The sequence below is a fragment of the Pseudophryne corroboree genome, chromosome 4 (genome assembly GCF_028390025.1).
Source record: "Pseudophryne corroboree isolate aPseCor3 chromosome 4, aPseCor3.hap2, whole genome shotgun sequence".
Lineage (NCBI taxonomy): Eukaryota > Metazoa > Chordata > Amphibia > Anura > Myobatrachidae > Pseudophryne > Pseudophryne corroboree.
This window is the reverse complement of record NC_086447.1, coordinates 705186252-705209263: the sequence shown is the minus strand read 5'-3', so window position 1 is coordinate 705209263 and position 23012 is coordinate 705186252.

Here is a 23012-nt window from a genome sequence, read left to right as displayed (position 1 = left end):
GGACATCGCACTTACTCTTGATGCCAGAGTGCAAATATCTCTCTGTGCATCTCGCATATAAAGAAATGCATCCTTTAACTGCTCTATAGTCAGTAAAATACTGTCCCTATCCAGGGTATCAATATTTTCAGACAGTGACTCCGACCAAGCCACGCCAGCACTGCACATCCAGGCTGAGGCGATTGCTGGTCTCAGTATAACACCCGTATGTGTGTATATACTTTTTAATGTATTCTCCAGCCTCCTATCAGCTGGATCCTTGAGGGCGGCCGTATCAGGAGACGGTAACGCCACTTGCTTTGATAAGCGTGTGAGCGCCTTATCCACCCTAGGAGGTGTTTCCCAGCGCGCCCTAACCTCTGGCGGGAAAGGGTATAATGCCAATAACTTCTTTGAAATTAGCAGTTTTCTATCTGGGGTAACCCACGCTTCATCACACACTTCATTCAGTTCCTCTGATTCAGGAAAAACTATCGGTAGTTTTTTCACACCCCACATAATACCCCTTTTTGTGGTACTTGCAGTATCAGAGATATGCAAAGCCTCCTTCATTGCCGTGATCATATAACGTGTGGCCCTACTGGAAAATACGTTTGTTTCTTCACCGTCGACACTGGATTCAGTGTCAGTGTCTGGGTCTGTGTCGACCGACTGAGGTAAAGGGCGTTTTACAGCCCCTGACGGTGTCTGAGACGCCTGGACAGGTACTAACTGGTTTGCCGGCTGTCTCATGTCGTCAACCGACTTTTGTAGCGTGCTGACACTATCCCGTAATTCCATAAACAAAGCCATCCATTCTGGTGTCGACTCCCTAGGGGGTGACATCACCATTACAGACAATTGCTCCGCCTCCACGCCAACATCGTCCTCATACATGTCGACACACACGTACCGACACACAGCAGACACACAGGGAATGCTCTGATAGAAGACAGGACCCCACTAGCCCTTTGGGGAGACAGAGGGAGAGTTTGCCAGCACACACCCAAGCGCTATAAATATATATAGGGACAACCTTAATAAGTGTGTTCCCTTTATAGCAGCTCAAATATTATAAATATCGCCAATAAGTGCCCCCCCTCTCTGTTTTTACCCTGTTTCTGTAGTGCAGTGCAGGGGAGAGTCCTGGGAGCCTTCCTCGCAGCGGAGCTGGGCAGGAAAATGGCGCTGTGTGCTGAGGAGAATAGGCCCCGCCCCCTTTTCGGCGGGCTTCTTCTCCCGGTTTTTTTGGAACCTGGCAGGGGTTAAATACATCCATATAGCCCCAGGGGCTATATGTGATATATTTTAGCCAGAATAGGTATATTACATTGCTGCCCAGGGCGCCCCCCCCAGCGCCCTGCACCCTCAGTGACCGCTGGTGTGAAGTGTGCGGAGAGCAATGGCGCACAGCTGCAGTGCTGTGCGCTACCTCATGAAGACTGAGACGTCTTCTGCCGCCGGTTTCTGGACCTCTTCTCTATTCGGCATCTGCAAGGGGGTCGGCGGCGCGGCTCCGGTGACCCATCCAGGCTGTACCTGTGATCGTCCCTCTGGAGCTAGTGTCCAGTAGCCTAAAAAGCAAATCCATCCTGCACGCAGGTGAGTTCACTTCTTCTCCCCTAAGTCCCTCGTTGCAGTGAGCCTGTTGCCAGCAGGACTCACTGAAAATAAAAAACCTAACAAACTTTTTCTAAGCAGCTCTTTAGGAGAGCCACCTAGATTGCACCCTGCTCGGACGGGCACAAAAACCTAACTGAGGCTTGGAGGAGGGTCATAGGGGGAGGAGCCAGTACACACCACCTAGTGGTCAAACTTTTAAATTTTGTGCCCTGTCTCCTGCGGAGCCGCTATTCCCCATGGTCCTGACGGAGTCCCAGCATCCACTAGGACGTCAGAGAAAGGAACTATGCTTAAAACTTGGTCTCCAACATGGCGGCGCCCAGTAATGCAGACCTTTTTGCAAAGCCACATTGCTCACTGCCCCTGGTCTCCTAGCAACGGCTCAGCAACCCGCTGTAGCGGCGTCCCGCCGCCACAAGCAGACCCCCTCACCGCCGCTACTGCTGCCCACGGATCCGGCGCAGCAGCCCACCTCCGCCGCTGCCCGCACATCGCCAAGGAAGCCAGCCCCACGGCCCCAGCGTACCGGTAAGACTACAGACGCTGAAAGTACCCCCCCCCCCCCCATTTTTGCGGGTGGACTCCGGACACCTATGTGGTTTACAAATGGAAATTGGTGCTGTTTTCTTGCGCACAAACGGGCAGCTCTAATGAACTAGAAGATATGGGATCACACCCAAGATCCCCAACACTAATACATCAAAGACAATCTTATCTCTAGTTCATATGTGCGCCCCAATAAAACAAATGACAAATAATAAGAATGAGATATACTCCCCTGATTTAACACACTCCTCTTCAAAACTCCATTTTCCTTCAAGAGCGATGTTTATAACATAAAAAGGAATAGAAAATGTAGAAATCCTTGTGTAGTATTGTTTAGGTATAAATGCACATTCAGAGATGGTTAGCAAATCACCACACCAATAGTGATATATAAATTTGTGTCGGGGTTTTGACCCCATAAATCAAACCACTCACAATTGTGAGGAAAAGGAGAGGCATAAATAATCATTCATTGATGAGACACCATCACCATAAATCTCAGGGGATGCCCCCTTCAGCAAAGAACTCACAAAAAGATAATTTGTGTAAAGCGTGGTAAACACTTCATCCTCATAACTCCATCACAAAGAGAAAATGAGAGGCAGGGGATATCCCCTTCACCAAAACACTCACAGTCTGAGCCTTGTATATAATGCAAAACAGGTAGGTCTTTATTTCCTTTTGAAATTCACATTCAGCTTCCAGGGTAAATCTTCAATGTAAAGTAATAGAATATACTGGTTTTGGACAATATAAAACACTTTATTAAAATTTTCTTAAAAACTTTAGAGGGCATACCCGGGTTGGAGAAATGTCCAGGAATATGGTGGTGTATGCATGAAAACGGGGCCCCGTTTCAGCAATCCCAGAGTCCTCTCCTCGCCAGGTAACGTCCCTCTTGTTGACACAGGTGCCCCCACCAACGCGTTTCAATCCTTCAAGGATCTTTTTCAAGGTGTATGGGGTAACCTGAGTCGTGTGCAATTTATACCCAGTATAATGAGTAATACAATACAGATGTGCATAATTAGCAAATACACCCCTCCCTCTGCATGACTATGATAATATGTCTCCGTTAGTTGTAATTTTATGAAAAATCCATAGTCCCGGTTCCAGACCCGTTCAATGCCCATCCCAATATGGCCGCTGGGTCACTTCCGTCCAATCCAATATGGCGTCTGCCCCACTTCCGCCGCCGGCGTAACGCATAGTCCTCCGTATCTCCCTATGCGCTACTCCACAGTGTCTCTATGGGCGAAGTCAGTTCCGCTCCCACCAGAAATGCGTCCCGCGATCTTCCACCTCCTTCAGCCCGGATCTCTAGTTCCACATAGTGTGCGCTTTGGATTCAACCACTCTTATGAGAACTTCCTGTTATACGTTGTCATAGTAATCATTATGACCGCGGTCTTTAAAGTGCCTTAGGTGCAAAAAAGGAATAAGACATACATGTAGCATTTGTAAAAACGATAAGGGATACATTAAAAAATACTGTACATGCTTTTACGTTTCCTAGCCTAACTAATCCCATATTATAAAAATTGATTTTATGCAATAAAATATGTGGAATACCCAAAATAAGACCTGTTTTTTACTAAAACCACTGGAGCTCAAAATCGCTGTTAAGGCCCAGGGGTAACAGAGTTTTATACTTATAAATATAGGTCATCTCCATTTTGGCTAAAGTGCTCATAATGTCTTTTGATCTCTCTGTCGTTTTTACTAGTTTTAAACCATAAAAAATGTTCACCTCATGTAGAGAACAGTTGTGCCTTTCTTTAAAATGACTTGACAGAGCATGAGAGTCAAGGCCTTTTTTAATGTTTCTGCAATGTTCAGCTATCCGTACTTTTAACGGTCTTGTAGTACGACCAATGTAAAATCTGTCACATGTGCATTCTATTGCATAAACCACATTTGCTGTATTGCATGTTATGAACTCATCCACTCTATGGGGTATATTTACTAAGGTCCCGATTTTGACCGAGATGGTGTTTTTTCTTCAAAGTGTCATCTCGGGAATTTACTAAACTCAAATCACGGCAGTGATGAGGGCATTCGTATTTTTTTGGAAGTCCTAGGAAAAAATTACAAATGAATACACCATCGGTCAAATACGCCTGGAATTTGGTAGAAATCGGTCATTTACTAAAAAGTGCAAATCACAAACACTGCCGACAATAGCCAAACACTGCCGTGATAAAATACAAATCGTGAAAAAGTGCTAAAAAAAACAGACCTGCTTTTTTTTTTACCGTGTTCGGATAGGCATGCACGGATCCATGAGATCCGTGCATGTTTTTCAGTGGTAAGGGGTGGGAAAGTGTTAATTTTTCCCAAAAAATATGCGTGGGGTGACGGGTCCCCCCTCCTAAGCAAAACCAGCCTCGGGCTCTTTGAGCCGGCCCTGGTTGTAAAAATATGGGGAAAAAAGTGACAGGGGTTCCCCCATATTTAAACAACCAGCACCGGGCTCTGCGCCTGGTCCTGGTTCCAAAAATACAGGGGACAAAAAGCGTAGGGGCCCCCCGTATTTCTGAAACCAGCACCGGGCTCCACTAGCCAGATACATAATGCCACAGCCGGGGGACACTTTTATATTGGTCCCTGCGGCCCTGGCATTATATACCCAACTAGTCACCCCTGGTCGGGGTACCTTGGAGGAGTGGGGACACCTTCAATCAAGGGGTCCCCCCCCTCCAGCCACCCAAGGGCCAGGGGTGAAGCCCGAGGCTGTCCCCCCCCATCCAAGGGCTGCGGATGGGGGGCTGATAGCCTTTTTGTCAAAAATTGAATATTGTTTTTAGTAGCAGTACTACAAGTCCCAGCAAGCCTCCTCCGCAAGCCGGTACTTGGAGAACCACAAGTACCAGCATGCGGTGGAAAACTGGGCCCGCTGGTACCTGTAGTACTACTACGAAAAAAATACCCCAATAAAAACAGAAGACACACACCTTGAAAGTAAAAGTTTAATACATACATCCACACCTCCATACACACATACTTACCTATGTTCACACGAGGGTCAGTCCTCTTCTCCATGTAGAATCCATGGGGTACCAGTTGGAAAAATTATACTCACATAATCCAGTGTAGTTCGGTCCTCTTCTTTTCTATTTGTAATCCACGTACTTTGCAAAATAAAAAAACGGATACACGACCACGCACTGAAAGGGGCCCCATGTTTTCACATAGGACCCCTTTCCCCGACTGCCAGGAACCCCCCCTGACCTCTGTCTAAGAGGGTTTCTTCAGCCAATCAGGGAGCGCCACGTTGTGGCACCCTCCTGATTGGCTGTGTGCTCCTGTAGTGTATGTCAGGCAGCACACGGCAGTGTTACAATGTAGCGCCTATGCGCTCCATTGTAACCAATGGTGGGAACTTTGTGGTCAGCGGTTGAGCGAAAGTAACCTCACCGCTGACCACAAAGTTCCCACCATTGGTTACAACGGAGCGCATAGGCGCTACATTGTATCACTGCCGTGTGCTGCCTGACATACACTACAGGAGCACACAGCCAATCAGGAGGGTGCCACAACGTGGCGCTCCCTGATTGGCTGAAGGAACCCTCTTAGACAGAGGTCAGGGGGGGTTCCTGGCAGTCGGGGAAAGGGGTCCCATGTGAAAACATGGGGCCCCTTTCAGTGCGTGGTCGTGTATCCGTTTTTTTATTTTGCAAAGTACGTGGATTACAAATAGAAAAGAAGAGGACCGAACTACACTGGATTATGTGAGTATAATTTTTCCAACAGGTACCCCATGGATTCTGCATGGAGAAGAGGACCGACCCTTGTGTGAACATAGGTAAGTATGTGTGTATGGAGGTGTGGATGTATGTATTAAACTTTTACTTTCAAGGTGTGTGTCTTCTGTTTTTATTGGGGTATTTTTTTAGTAGTAGTACTACAGGTACCAGCGGGCCCGGTTTTCCACCGCATGCTGGTAATTGTGGTTCTCCAAGTACCAGCTTGCGGGGAGGCTTGCTGGGACTTGTAGTACTGCTACTAAAAACAATATTCAATTTTTGACAAAAAGGCTATCAGCCCCCCATCCGCAGCCCTTGGATGGGGGGGGGGGACAGCCTCGGGCTTCACCCCTGGCCCTTGGGTGGCTGGAGGGGGGGGACCCCTTGATTGAAGGTGTCCCCACTCCTCCAGGGTACCCCGGCCAGGGGTGACTAGTTGGGTATGTAATGCCAGGGCCGCAGGGACCAATATAAAAGTGTCCCCCGGCTGTGGCATTATGTATCTGGCTAGTGGAGCCCGGTGCTGGTTTCAGAAATACGGGGGACCCCTACGCTTTTTGTCCCCCGTATTTTTGGAACCAGGACCAGGCGCAGAGCCCGATGCTGGTTGTTTAAATATGGGGGAACCCCATGTCACTTTTCCCCCCATATTTTTACAACCAGGACCGGCTCAAAGAGCCCGAGGCTGGTTTTGCTTAGGAGGGGGGACCCCACACATTTTTTTTCAAGATTTTAACAATTATTTATTTTTTGATAAAGGTGCACAATGAAGCCCAGCACGGATCTCACAGATCCGGCCGAGATTCATTGTGTTAAAGTCGGCAGTGTTTTACAAGTCACTCACGTAAAACACTGCAAAAAAATACGAATGACATCGACATCGGTAAATACGAAAATGCAGAATACGACAGCTTAGTAAATTAGTCGTAATAAATTCAAAAAGTTGCAACTTTACACTTTCGATGTCATTCGTGATTGAACTTTAACCTCAATCGGGAAAATACGAATTTTAGTAAATATACCCCTATGTTCAAAACCATTTAAGACAATTTAATCAATTTTTGAAGTGGTTGTTCCGTTGATGTTCCTGCAACCCATGCAAGAGCCGCATCTATAAAAGCCTTTCGATCTATTATAGCTAATACGTTCCTCTTTCTTTGGGTGTATACTTCTCACTAATTGGGTCTTAATGTTTCTTGCTTTCCTATATATATGTACTGGTCTATCTGGAAGCAATTTTCCTATTACTGGATCCCTTTGTAAAATGCACCAATTTTTCTTAAAAACTCTCTCAATATCCCTATGTTGTGAATTAAAATCAGTGATGAATGCCCATTGGTATTTATCCTCTTTATGCTTACTTCCCGTACTCTGTAGAAGGTCCTTCCTATCTATATTTTGTGCTTTTTTTTATATATATTTTGTGCTTTTATGATGTCACCTTCTATTCTTTCTTTATCATAACCACAAACCAAAGAGGACTGTTTCATATTTTGTGCTTGATCTTTAAATATATCATTCGTACAGTTTCGTCACAAGCGTTTAAATTGTCCGCTAGGGATTGAGTCAAGACAACTCTTGTGATGACAACTGTCCATATGAATATATGTAGCAGAGTCTGTGGGCTTGTGATATGTTTTTGTTTCCAATTTCCCTTCTTTAATATAGATGGTGATATCTAGAAAATTTAAGCAGGAGTCACTAATATCAAAAGTAAGTTTAATATTTTGGGTATTAGTATTTAAAAATGAACAGAAAGTCTCTAGACTTTCCCTCGAACCCCTCCAGATGAACAAAATATCATCATTATAACGCGACCATGACACCAGGTTCGCCTCCAGGCTCTCATTCTGCCAAACATATGTCTTTTCCCAGAGCCCCATAAATATGTTTGCATAACTGGGGACGAACCTGGTGCCCATGGCCGTGCCTGTGCTCTGAATGTAAAAATTTCCATTAAAAAGAAAATAATTATGATCCAAAATGAACATTATCCCCTCAATAAGGAAATCCTGCAGAGTTTGATCCATATTGGATCTAGACAAAAGAAAGAGGAACGTATTAGCTATAATAGATCTAAAGGCTTTTATAGATGCGGCTCTTGCATGGGTTGCAGGAACATCAACGGAACAACCACTTCAAAAATTGATAAAATTGTCTTAAATGGTTTTGATCATAGAGTGGATGAGTTCATATGGTCTATTTTTATAATGTTGTTGTGTGTCGTTATCTCGGTGCGTTTTTAAACAAGTGTTATATGTATTTTGTGTTATGTATTTATGTATTGGGTATTGTTGTAACTATATGGCTAATTGTGAGTGATGAAACTTTATTGCAAATCTTGAGAACAGATGATTGTAATCTTGTTGCATTGGTATAAATAAGTGGACACAATGCTGTGATAAAGCTAAATATTTATCGTATATAAAACCCTTTATGAGGTCTAAGAACACTGTACGCTATTTATGTATGGAGTACCGTAAGGGTACGCACTTTGCGTAACAATCGCTTAGCCGTAGTCGAGACGCTCAAGCGTCACGTTCGCTCACGGCCAAGAGATTACAGGCAGGCACGCTATTGGCTGCCGACTAACGTAATGATTCGCTATAGCGTAGCGGACGCTCGGGACCACGAGGAGATCACCAGCGGCGCTGACGCTCACAATGTTAAACCTTTATATCTAAACCATAAACGGTGTATTATGCAGTAAAACCTTAGTGTAATGATAGAGTGTAAATGCAACACAGTGTAACCTTATTAACTTCAAAGCTGTTTGAGCATCACCGACGCTCTGAGAGTACTTAACACTATAAGAAATACACAGATACCTGGGCTTAGGGTCTAACGCCTTATATATATATTATGGATGGTATGCTTGCAAAAGAATAATACAATACAATTATACACTACCAATATAACATAGACTAACTAACTAGATAACTACACAGGAAATACAATACAATACAATTACGTTTAAGGGAAAATAAGAGAGAAAGAGAAGAGAGAGAGAGAGAGAGAGAGAGAGAAATGGCTCACCATAACAATACAGACAATATGATTGCAGCGAAGCTTACACATGTGAGGAACAATCGCTGCGCAGTTATTCAATGCTGAGAATCTTTGTGGAGAAAATACTTGACCTTACCCATACTGGCAGTCCCTATATACACAACCCTACAATACCGCATGGGACAGAAGCTAGACTCCATTTTATTAAAGCTCCCATGATTCCAAAGACTGCACCACATGGTTGAAAGGGGGAGGGGAAAATACCCGGCAGCAGCCATTTTAGATTTGCAGGTCCAAACACATGGCACTCTCTGCTACACCACAATCACATAGCAGAAGACACAAGACTCCATTTTATTCCAAAATGTCCAAGCCTCAGAACAATGCATATGTTCTGATTTTACAATTCCAAACCATCTAAATCACCTTTCACAATTTCAATCCAACTTCCTAGAACCATCTTATTCACTTTCACATTCCAAACAACTTCCTAGAACCATCTTATTCACTTTCACATTCCAAACAACTTCCTAGAACCATCTTATTCACTTTCACATTCCAAACAACTTCCTTATCTCAATAACCAGAGCATATTCATCACAAGACCAGATCACAATGTAACCACACATCTCAGCCCGCCACTGCCACAAGCACATGCCCAAACACAACTGCATGGTGGTATTTATGATTAACAAGATATATATTATAACTAACCAGTACAATCTATTTTAAATCACCATAGGCAAACAAATACCACAAATGCTATGCTACAGGTTGTCTAATGTCCCAGCTACCATCACAGATTCCCAGATCTATCACACAAACACCCAACAATCACACAACCAAGTTACCATATCCTATTTAAACCAGAAAGCAATCTGTCTATATTTCCTTATCTAGCCATGTGAATTCAATACTTAGCCTTTGGTGCCTGGTGATGATCCAGCCATGCTTCTGAGAGCTTTGTTCTGAGTGTAGCTTCATTACATCTGTTCTCTGAGGCCACCAGCAAAACTGACCCCCAACCCCCCCAGACAGGAACTATCCTCCTGTGTGTCTGTTCCTAGGGGAGGGGTCTCTCTCTCTCCTTTGTATATGTTAATCAGGTTCAGCCCTGAAAATCTTAGTAAAAGGTTGGCTTGATCATCCATTGTTCTCAACAAAGTGATCTTAGCTTTTATACATATAATCATATCTATCCGCTGCAATGTCCCACAACTTCACAACCAGCATCAAACTAACCCACACATCATTCTGCTTGCTTCAATACCAAACATGATGGGCGCATCTGGTTCTGTTCAGATAATACATATTCATGACATCAATTCATCAGCCAATTCTAAATCTCCATGATGTCTGGTGCTTGACATTATTATAACCATGTACTGTATGAAACAAGCGCCGAATCCATCTCCGTGCCATGTCCGAGCAAATGCGTGTGTTTCCATATATTGCTGTGCTCGCTGCGCATATTTGCAAGTATAGCGACTTAAATGTGTGTGTGGTTTGTATGTTCTCTCTATGTAATATTTTTGACTTTGACAGTCCACCCTTTGGCAGTCACCAATAACTGCCACTTCCTAAAACATTTCAAAAAGAGAAAAATATATGTCATATGTAAATACATTTCTATGATTGGGTAAGGGAGGAGAGAAGAAGGTGGGAAAAAGGTATGACCTAGTGAGATAGCAGAAGTATGTATGTATGAATCCATGTTTGGGGGGTCATGTATCATCGTGCCGTACGTGTTTTAAATCAAGCTTCGAGGTATTGCGAAGTATACATTTGAATTCCTTCTTATCCCGTACTAAGGGTCTGTGGATGGGCTGTCAAACTTTACCGAGCTCGTTTCGGCTTTTGGTTGCAACAAAATGGGGGAGCACATTTTAGTTGATGATACATGAATGGGGGAATATGTGATTGCTGATATCTGTGCCTGTATTCCCTATCGACTATGTGTGTCACAACCTGAGGGTTGTAGAAATGAAGATAAAGAACACTTATGGTAAATGCAGTGGTATTCTATGTCAGGTTAATGTACATTTGTCGGTTGAAGTCTTGTTCGGTGTCTGTTGGTTGCAGTCTTCTTTGTGCTTTTGCCCATAAGGTGCGAGCAAAAGCTTATGTCAATGTCCATAGATTTACAAAAGTGTTGGGCTGGCGTAATTTTAAAATTTCTAGGGAAACTGGGGATCTATGGCATTGTTCATCAAAAATCTGTGTATAAGGTTGTCAAAACTTCTTCTTTAATCCATCTGTTGTCTGTATATCGGCTCATCAAATTCCTCGTCCAAGTGGGTCTTTTTACCTTGGAGGAAAACGGAAAAACAGGTGAAAGAAACGGACCGTATAATCGCATTTTCATCACACTATTGTTTCTACAGTTGGGTCATAAATCAAATCCATTGAAATTACAGTTTCCTCACTCCTTAGACTCATTACCTCAGGTAGTACTTTTCCAATATAACACAATCCTTCAGAGTTTGGGGCAAGCCGCTCATACGCCTTTCTCCCGCATATGAAATATGCATCATCGGGGAGAACATATGGGACGGAATATGTCATTACCATGTTACACATTTTCCATGTGAACTCTCCTAACCCTAATTCTCCCATCTGTTTAGTACACCTATCAGTTTGTACGATCTGTGCACTGTATCCTAGTGATACCTCTCCAACTCTCGTAATCCTACTTCCTAGGGTATACCTATATCGGAAATATTTTCCACTATCGGCTATGTGGCGTATGAGCTCTGTATCTGTAGGCATTCTATCGGTTCTATATGAAAAGGTCATGGTTTGGTTACTCCATGACACTTCCCAATTTCCCGGCTTTCGGGGATTGGAGATGTTAAAACATAATAGGGACCTATCCACATGATATTGGTGGAGCTTCAAACTAGGAGGGCTGGAGATATTAAACCTCCTGTCCACCGGTCTCCCACCACTTAACTCAAGTACCTCCCCTAACGTTAAAGGAAATGGTACTAGCCCTGATTTGCTATGACCTTGAGGTACTTAAGAGCATACCCAACAATCTGTCTTATTTAACACACTACCCACTAAGGAGTGATAGTCACTCAATGGATGCCGGTCCATGTGGATATTAAAACTGGATTGGCATTTCTTAATGCACCCATCCTCAACTACATTGTTACAGAGCCTACAGATACAGTTTTCTTTTCAGCTAACAATGTTTACAAATAACATGGCTGTTAGATCGTTTCCGGTACTCGCCTTTGCTCGGTGCTTGTGTTGCTATTGGAAATTTACACCTCCGTCTTAGTCATTGGAACCTTTCTGGATCCTTTCTCGACCTCACTGGTACTCTCACCGAAACAGACTGCTCGGGTCAACGTCATGGTCAACAGGAAAATCCATATCACAGTCTCTTGGGGCAAGTCCATCTTACAGGAGGAAAAAAAAAAGAAGAAATTTGTAATGGGGTACAGAAAATCAGTTTGAGGGGGAGAGAAACTTGTTACGATAATTAGTTCTCTCGTCTTGTTGTTCTTCTTGTTCTGCTGTCTTCTCAAAGGTGCTGTCTCTCAGTCTTCCAAATGAACATTCTGGTGATGCAATATTCCCTCCAAACCAGCGATCTTTCTGTAAGGAGCAAAAATCTTGCATTACCATTTGTCTAACTGATGGGTGACATACCATCTTTAAAACATGAAAGCATGAGTGAGAAGAGAGAGAAAACAACAACAGCAAAAAAAAAAACAAAAGAGAGAGAACAATTTATATGCATGTGTATATTACTTAAATCAACAATAGCCATCAATAGGAAAAGAGAAAAAAAACATTTTTCAAACATTTTAAAACATTGTCAGATCGTCAGGCTGTCATATCTACATGTCCAATGGTTTCTTTGCGCCGTCCCTCCCCCCAGCACCATACTCCACTTTCTGTATCTGGCCAGGATACATTGATGCGGATAGGTCATGCTGGGGTTTGGTAGACTTCTGCAAAGACCAAGCGGATATGCAATGTTTGAGTCCTTACTAATAATCGTCAGAGATGGGGAGATAGAGAGAGAGAGAAAAAAAAAACATTTCACAGATACATTTACAATGTTTCACCTGGTCATTCCTGTGTCTTCAGGGAATGACCTCCCAATTTATTAACCGTTACCTCAGGCTTACCATCAGTTCTAATGATCACCTTTCCTGACCACATATCATGGGTGTGGCCCAAAATTCTTCCTATATGATCCCTGATTATAATTTGGTGTGTCCTAACTTTTCTCATTTCTTGGTCTAGGGGGTCTGACTTTATGTGGGCTATTACAGTTGCTGGCATAATGCCCTTCTCTTTTGCAAAGATCACAAATCCTTGAGTTCCTCCATGTGCCAATGGCCTGGGGTTTTGGTTGATTTGATGCCTCCTCAAACGCTTGGATGCTCATCACCATCAACCGCTTTCCCTGTACCTACCTGATTCCTTGGATACCATGATTATGTCGTTGTCTAGGGAGTTGATATACCTTCTGTGAATCTTTGATCATACAGTTAGATCTTTCCTAGGATCTGGGTAATCAGACATGATTGATCTCAATTCTGTCCGGGACCAGGGATGGCGCATTGCACTGTCCTTGACGAGAATGGTTCCCTGATCGTCAGTCTTCCCATTGGGGACTGTGATCACCCTGACAGGACTAAACTCAATTACATCACCTTGTTTTGGTCTTACAATATGGGGTACATTTGTTTGTGCGTGATATAAAACATTGTACGTACCTGTGGACACGACCTCACCTGACCCTCCGTTAGGGGGTTTGATTATTGCCTTTACCAATTTGGTCGCGTCCACCTGGATGTCTTGTAGGATGGCTTCTGGAAGAGGTGCCGACATCGTTCTGGGCTCACTTTCTTGTTGGTAATCCTGAGGGAAGTTTAACATGGGGTGCGACTTGCACAGGTTAACATTTGTAATTTTTTACACTTTCATTTTCATAAACATTATTACATTTAACACTTTCATTCTTAATACAGTTACTAAGTGCATTTTTATCGTACAACATTGTGCCATTTCTCTGCAACCATAATCCTCTCCATTGCCATGTCTCTCCTCTCAAGATGAAAGTTAGGTATGTAAGTTACATTTCTTTGCATTTCACTTTCCTGTTGCCATAACTGCAAACAATCATCATGTTTTAACATTTACACAGTTGCTAAGTGTTTGTTTGTTACACCTTAATGCGTCATTCTCCGCAACCAATTTTTCTCCCGATATATATGGTGGCGGTGGGGCCGTGGCTATCAGTTTTCTGATCGAGCCAGATCCCGCCGCCTGAGCCAATCCTCTCTGTATGTCACCCTCCTGTTGCCACAACTGTAAATAATCATAATGCTTGATTCGTCTCTTGGCTGATTTAATGAGACATATCCTTCTCCTTAAATTCGTTAACACTTCTGTGCTGAAGCTACCTACTCTTGGGAATTTCTCCCCGTCATGTACTGTCATTCTCTCCCATTCATCACATAAAGCTTCTGTGTGACTTCCGTATTTCTCACACATTACGTACCTTGCCGACCCGACTGGTCGGTTCACTGAATCAACCCGAACCGAGGTTGATCGCCCCCTACCTGAACAAGTGGCCCCCATAGTTCGAAGGTGTTGCTTTATTCAGCCAACCCTTACGCAAACCAAAATGTTCAAAATAGGCTGACGGTGGCGGTTTACCGAGTACCCCACTCACTCGCCCACGCCGACCAATACGACCTGATCACACCGATATGGTGCTGGCGTACTCGACCCAGGGCCCCTGCGACCTGAACCTCTATTTACTGGAACCTGTGAGGGTGATCCGAAGAACACTTACTCTTTCCAGTAACTATTGGTTGTTGGATAGTTCCTGAGTGAGCAGCGAACCTCCCTTAAAATAAAAAAAATTACACAAATCACGTTAGAATGTACAAATAGCGTTTATGACCTTCGTACACAAATAGTACCGGTCAGGTTTACTAATGCACACAATTACGTGCGGTACAATCGTTCAGCACATAAGCAACTAATCTTATGTACTGAGCGACCAACGGAATCGAAAATTACGGCTGCGAATTCCTTCAGCCAGAGCTTGTTTGGCCTATATGGGTGTTGCACCAACCCTTTCTTGGTGTTGTGCCTGTGGACTGTATAGCGGACTTCCTTGTCTGCTGTACCTGAACCTGCTGGTCTGCTATGACCTCCTGGTCTGTTACAGTATGACCTCCTGGTCTGCTACACTCTAATGCTCAAATTGTATGTTTTAACCAGGGATGCCTCCCTAGCCACCATGTACGTCACTTACACGCATGTACCTCACGAGAACTCGACTTTTCTTGTGGTTCAACCTCAAAAATTGTAAAAACAAACACTCACTCACCACATATACACTTTTGTTTCTATTTCTATTTCTGCGCAGAAATTTTCTTTAGACCAGATGTGTTACAAATTAGGAGAAGGATCTATTAATTTAAATTTCGAATGTTAAAATAGATTTGCGCGATTTATCGCCTTGCGTTATTTACCGCGTTGCGCTATTTATCGCGTTGAAAAAAAAATTAACACTTGTGATTTGAGTTACGTGGGCGTACCCGTACGCTCCGTTGCGTAATATACGCTGCGTGCGTCGGCCCTTGGGTTGCGTACGCAAGTCTCAGTCCTTTGTTAGAGACACGTGTACGCAAAGCAAAGATCCACCGTAACACAATTTATATGTTTATCAATGTAGATGATCCTTTATCATCTACCGCGCACCACACTGACTTCGCCTTGTCTCTCAGGCACAGCTGTATTTGTCTATACTTTAACTATATTACCTTTTTACTCTTAAACTATGAAATAGCAGCAAATCTCTCTTAGCACGTTTATCAACTATAAAACTGGCAAACAGGAGAGTGATATACGAAAATACACAAATGAAAAAAAAAGAAATGCAGATATATATGTGTGCGTGCGTGTGTACGCAAGACAGAAAAATAAACAGTTTTAAAAGAGACTAGCGTGTTGTTCTTACCTCCGGTTCCCGGATTCCTTCAGCACCCTTTACTAAGAGAAGCAGACGCTTATCCAAACAGTACTACGAGGAATATGATCTCCCGCCCTTTGCTGCTGGATAATGTCTGCTGAAATTACCTAGTGCAGATATGTGAAGGACAGGACGAGCCCGCAATTGATAAAGCTAAATATTTATCGTATATAAAACCCTTTATGAGGTCTAAGAACACTGTACGCTATTTATGTATGGAGTACCGTAAGGGTACGCACTTTGCGTAACAATCGCTTAGCCGTAGTCGAGACGCTCAAGCGTCACGTTCGCTCACGGCCAAGAGATTACAGGCAGGCACGCTATTGGCTGCCGACTAACGTAATGATTCGCTATAGCGTAGCGGACGCTCGGGACCACGAGGAGATCACCAGCGGCGCTGACGCTCACAATGTTAAACCTTTATATCTAAACCATAAACGGTGTATTATGCAGTAAAACCTTAGTGTAATGATAGAGTGTAAATGCAACACAGTGTAACCTTATTAACTTCAAAGCTGTTTGAGCATCACCGACGCTCTGAGAGTACTTAACACTATAAGAAATACACAGATACCTGGGCTTAGGGTCTAACGCCTTATATATATATTATGGATGGTATGCTTGCAAAAGAATAATACAATACAATTATACACTACCAATATAACATAGACTAACTAACCAGATAACTACACAGGAAATACAATACAATACAATTACGTTTAAGGGAAAATAAGAGAGAAAGAGAAGAGAGAAAGAGAGAGAGAGAAATGGCTCACCATAACAATACAGACAATATGATTGCAGCGAAGCTTACACATGTGAGGAACAATCGCTGCGCAGTTATTCAATGCTGAGAATCTTTGTGGAGAAAATACTTGACCTTACCCATACTGGCAGTCCCTATATACACAACCCTACAATACCGCATGGGACAGAAGCTAGACTCCATTTTATTAAAGCTCCCATGATTCCAAAGACTGCACCACATGGTTGAAAGGGGGAGGGGAAAATACCCGGCAGCAGCCATTTTAGATTTGCAGGTCCAAACACATGGCACTCTCTGCTACACCACAATCACATAGCAGAAGACACAAGACTCCATTTTATTCCAAAATGTCCAAGCCTCAGAACAATGCATATGTTCTGATTTTACAATTCCAAACCATCTAAATCACCTTTCACAATTTCAATCCAACTTCCTAGAACCATCTTATTCACTTTCACATTCCAAACAACTTCCTAGAACCATCTTATTCACTTTCACATTCCAAACAACTTCCTAGAACCATCTTATTCACTTTCACATTCCAAACAACTTCCTTATCTCAATAACCAGAGCATATTCATCACAAGACCAGATCACAATGTAACCACACATCTCAGCCCGCCACTGCCACAAGCACATGCCTAAACACAACTGCATGGTGGTATTTATGATTAACAAGATATATATTATAACTAACCAGTACAATCTATTTTAAATCACCATAGGCAAACAAATACCACAAATGCTATGCTACAGGTTGTCTAATGTCCCAGCTACCATCACAGATTCCCAGATCTATCACACAAACACCCAACAATCACACAACCAAGTTACCATATCCTATTTAAACCAGAAAGCAATCTGTCTATATTTCCTTATCTAGCCATGTGAATTCAATACTTAGCCTTTGGTGCCTGGTGATGATCCAGCCATGCTTCTGAGAGCTTTGTTCTGAGTGTAGCTTCATTACATCTGTTCTCTGAGGCCACCAGCAAAACTGACCCCCAACCCCCCCAGACAGGAACTATCCTCCTGTGTGTCTGTTCCTAGGGGAGGGGTCTCTCTCTCTCCTTTGTATATGTTAATCAGGTTCAGCCCTGAAAATCTTAGTAAAAGGTTGGCTTGATCATCCATTGTTCTCAACAAAGTGATCTTAGCTTTTATACATATAATCATATCTATCCGCTGCAATGTCCCACAACTTCACAACCAGCATCAAACTAACCCACACATCATTCTGCTTGCTTCAATACCAAACATGATGGGCGCATCTGGTTCTGTTCAGATAATACATATTCATGACATCAATTCATCAGCCAATTCTAAATCTCCATGATGTCTGGTGCTTGACATTATTATAACCATGTACTGTATGAAACAAGCGCCGAATCCATCTCCGTGCCATGTCCGAGCAAATGCGTGTGTTTCCATATATTGCTGTGCTCGCTGCGCATATTTGCAAGTATAGCGACTTAAATGTGTGTGTGGTTTGTATGTTCTCTCTATGTAATATTTTTGACTTTGACAGCTGGTAGCCACAATCCCTGATGAAGTCCCATGACGAAACGCGTTGGGCGTGGCCAGCAGGACGTGTGAGGCGAGACCTTCTGACCGGAGAGTGGTGTTTCTCGTGCTGGAGTCCGTGGAGCTGGAAATGACAGCGCCTGTGTCATCTGGGGAGCCGTGGTGACTAACAGTGCTAGCCGTCCAGAAGCTGCACTGGTTCTCTTCATTGCGCCGGTGACTTTAAACTGATATGTATGTGAGTGTAAGAATTGGTAGTAAAGTTTATTGACCGAATACTCACCTTGCGCCCTCCATTTCTTTTTCTTTTCCATATATATATTAGAGATGAGCGCCGGAAATTTTTCGGGTTTTGTGTTTTGGTTTTGGGTTCGGTTCCGCGGCCGTGTTTTGGGTTCGACCGCGTTTTGACAAAACCTCACCGAATTTTTTTTGTCGGATTCGGGTGTGTTTTGGATTCGGGTGTTTTTTTCAAAAAACCCTAAAAAACAGCTTAAATCATAGAATTTGGGGGTCATTTTGATCCCAAAGTATTATTAACCTCAAAAACCATAATTTCCACCCATTTTCAGTCTATTCTGAATACCTCACACCTCACAATATTATTTTTAGTCCTAAAATTTGCACCGAGGTCGCTGTGTGAGTAAGATAAGCGACCCTAGTGGCCGACACAAACACCGGGCCCATCTAGGAGTGGCACTGCAGTGTCACGCAGGATGTCCCTTCCAAAAAACCCTCCCCAAACAGCACATGACGCAAAGAAAAAAAGAGGCGCAATGAGGTAGCTGACTGTGTGAGTAAGATAAGCGACCCTAGTGGCCGACACAAACACCGGGCCCATCTAGGAGTGGCACTGCAGTGTCACGCAGGATGTCCCTTCCAAAAAACCCTCCCCAAACAGCACATGACGCAAAGAAAAAAAGAGGCGCAATGAGGTAGCTGACTGTGTGAGTAAGATAAGCGACCCTAGTGGCCGACACAAACACCGGGCCCATCTAGGAGTGGCACTGCAGTGTCACGCAGGATGTCCCTTCCAAAAAACCCTCCCCAAACAGCACATGACGCAAAGAAAAAAAGAGGCGCAATGAGGTAGCTGACTGTGTGAGTAAGATAAGCGACCCTAGTGGCCGACACAAACACCGGGCCCATCTAGGAGTGGCACTGCAGTGTCACGCAGGATGGCCCTTCCAAAAAACCCTCCCCAAACAGCACATGACGCAAAGAAAAATAAAAGAAAAAAGAGGTGCAAGATGGAATTGTCCTTGGGCCCTCCCACCCACCCTTATGTTGTATAAACAAAACAGGACATGCACACTTTAACCAACCCATCATTTCAGTGACAGGGTCTGCCACACGACTGTGACTGATATGACGGGTTGGTTTGGACCCCCCCCAAAAAAGAAGCAATTAATCTCTCCTTGCACAAACTGGCTCTACAGAGGCAAGATGTCCACCTCATCATCATCCTCCGATATATCACCGTGTACATCCCCCTCCTCACAGATTATCAATTCGTCCCCACTGGAATCCACCATCTCAGCTCCCTGTGTACTTTGTGGAGGCAATTGCTGCTGGTCAATGTCTCCGCGGAGGAATTGATTATAATTAATTTTAATGAACATCATCTTCTCCACATTTTCTGGATGTAACCTCGTACGCCGATTGCTGACAAGGTGAGCGGCGGCACTAAACACTCTTTCGGAGTACACACTTGTGGGAGGGCAACTTAGGTAGAATAAAGCCAGTTTGTGCAAGGGCCTCCAAATTGCCTCTTTTTCCTGCCAGTATAAGTACGGACTGTGTGACGTGCCTACTTGGATGCGGTCACTCATATAATCCTCCACCATTCTTTCAATGTTGAGAGAATCATATGCAGTGACAGTAGACGACATGTCCGTAATCGTTGTCAGGTCCTTCAGTCCGGACCAGATGTCAGCATCAGCAGTCGCTCCAGACTGCCCTGCATCACCGCCAGCGGGTGGGCTCGGAATTCTGAGCCTTTTCCTCGCACCCCCAGTTGCGGGAGAATGTGAAGGAGGAGATGTTGACAGGTCGCGTTCCGCTTGACTTGACAATTTTCTCACCAGCAGGTCTTTCAACCCCAGCAGACTTGTGTCTGCCGGAAAGAGAGATCCAAGGTAGGCTTTAAATCTAGGATCGAGCATGGTGGCCAAAATGTAGTGCTCTGATTTCAACAGATTGACCACCCGTGAATCCTTGTTAAGCGAATTAAGGGCTCCATCCACAAGTCCCACATGCCTAGCGGAATCGCTCCGTGTTAGCTCCTCCTTCAATGTCTCCAGCTTCTTCTGCAAAAGCCTGATGAGGGGAATGACCTGACTCAGGCTGGCAGTGTCTGAACTGACTTCACGTGTGGCAAGTTCAAAGGGCATCAGAACCTTGCACAACGTTGAAATCATTCTCCACTGCGCTTGAGACAGGTGCATTCCACCTCCTATATCGTGCTCAATTGTATAGGCTTGAATGGCCTTTTGCTGCTCCTCCAACCTCTGAAGCATATAGAGGGTTGAATTCCACCTCGTTACCACTTCTTGCTTCAGATGATGGCAGGGCAGGTTCAGTAGTTTTTGGTGGTGCTCCAGTCCAGTCTTCTGTACGTGGTGCCTGTACGCCGAAAGTGTCCCGCAATTCTTCTGGCCACCGACAGCATCTCTTGCACGCCCCTGTCGTTTTTTAAAAAATTCTGCACCACCAAATTCAAGGTATGTGCAAAACATGGGACGTGCTGGAATTTGCCCATATTTAATGCACACACAATATTGCTGGCGTTGTCCGATGCCACAAATCCACAGGAGAGTCCAATTGGGGTAAGCCATTCCGCGATGATCTTCCTCAGTTGCCGTAAGAGGTTTTCAGCTGTGTGCGTATTCTGGAAACCGGTGATACAAAGCGTAGCCTGCCTAGGAAAGAGTTGGCGTTTGCGAGATGCTGCTACTGGTGCCGCCGCTGCTGTTCTTGCGGCGGGAGTCCATACATCTACCCAGTGGGCTGTCACAGTCATATAGTCCTGACCCTGCCCTGCTCCACTTGTCCACATGTCCGTGGTTAAGTGGACATTGGGTACAGCTGCATTTTTTAGGACACTGGTGACTCTTTTTCTGAGGTCTGTGTACATTTTCGGTATCGCCTGCCTAGAGAAATGGAACCTAGATGGTATTTGGTACCGGGGACACAGTACCTCCAACAAGTCTCTAGTTGGCTCTGCAGTAATGATGGATACCGGAACCACGTTTCTCACCACCCAGGATGCCAAGGCCTCAGTTATCCGCTTTGCAGTAGGATGACTGCTGTGATATTTCATCTTCCTCGCAAAGGACTGTTGGACAGTCAATTGCTTGGTGGAAGTAGTAAAAGTGGTCTTACGACTTCCCCTCTGGGATGACCATCGACTCCCAGCAGCAACAACAGCAGCGCCAGCAGCAGTAGGCGTTACACGCAAGGATGCATCGGAGGAATCCCAGGCAGGAGAGGAATCATCAGAATTGCCAGTGACATGGCCTGCAGGACTATTGGCATTCCTGGGGAAGGAGGAAATTGACACTGAGGGAGTTGGTGGGGTGGTTTGCGTGAGCTTGGTTACAAGAGGAAGGGATTTACTGGTCAGTGGACTGCTTCCGCTGTCGGCCAAAGTTTTTGAACTTGTCACTGACTTATTATGAATGCGCTGCAGGTGACGTATAAGGGAGGATGTTCCGAGGTGGTTAACGTCCTTACCCCTACTTATTACAGCTTGACAAAGGGAACACACGGCTTGACAAATGTTGTCCGCATTTCTGGTGAAATAGTTCCACACCGAAGAGCTGATTTTTTTGGTATTTTCACCAGGCATGTCAACGGCCATATTCCTCCCACGGACAACAGGTGTCTCCCCGGGTGCCTGACTTAAACAAACCACCTCACCATCAGAATCCTCCTGGTCAATTTCCTCCCCAGCGCCAGCAACACCCATATCCTCCTCATCCTGGTGTACTTCAACACTGACATCTTCAATCTGACTATCAGGAACTGGACTGCGGGTGCTCCTTCCAGCACTTGCAGGGGGCGTGCAAATGGTGGAAGGCGCATGCTCTTCACGTCCAGTGTTGGGAAGGTCAGGCATCGCAACCGACACAATTGGACTCTCCTTGTGGATTTGGGATTTCGAAGAACGCACAGTTCTTTGCTGTGCTTTTTCCAGCTTGAGTCTTTTCATTTTTCTAGCGAGAGGCTGAGTGCTTCCATCCTCATGTGAAGCTGAACCACTAGCCATGAACATAGTCCAGGGCCTCAGCCGTTCCTTGCCACTCCGTGTGGTAAATGGCATATTGGCAAGTTTACGCTTCTCCTCCGACAATTTTATTTTAGGTTTTGGAGTCCTTTTTTTACTGATATTTGGTGTTTTGGATTTGACATGCTCTGTACTATGACATTGGGCATCGGCCTTGGCAGACGACGTTGCTGGCATTTCATCATCTCGGCCATGACTAGTGGCAGCAGCTTCAGCACGAGGTGGAAGTGGATCTTGATCTTTCCCTAATTTTGGAACCTCAACATTTTTGTTCTCCATATTTTAATAGGCACAACTAAAAGGCACCTCAGGTAAACAATGGAGATGGATGGATACTAGTATACAATTATGGATGGACTGCCGAGTGCCGACACAGAGGTAGCTACAGCCGTGGACTACCGTACTGTACTGTGTCTGCTGCTAATATAGACTGGTTGATAAAGAGATGTAGTATGTATGTATAAAGAAGAAAGAAAAAAAAAACACGGGTAGGTGGTATACAATTATGGACGGACTGCC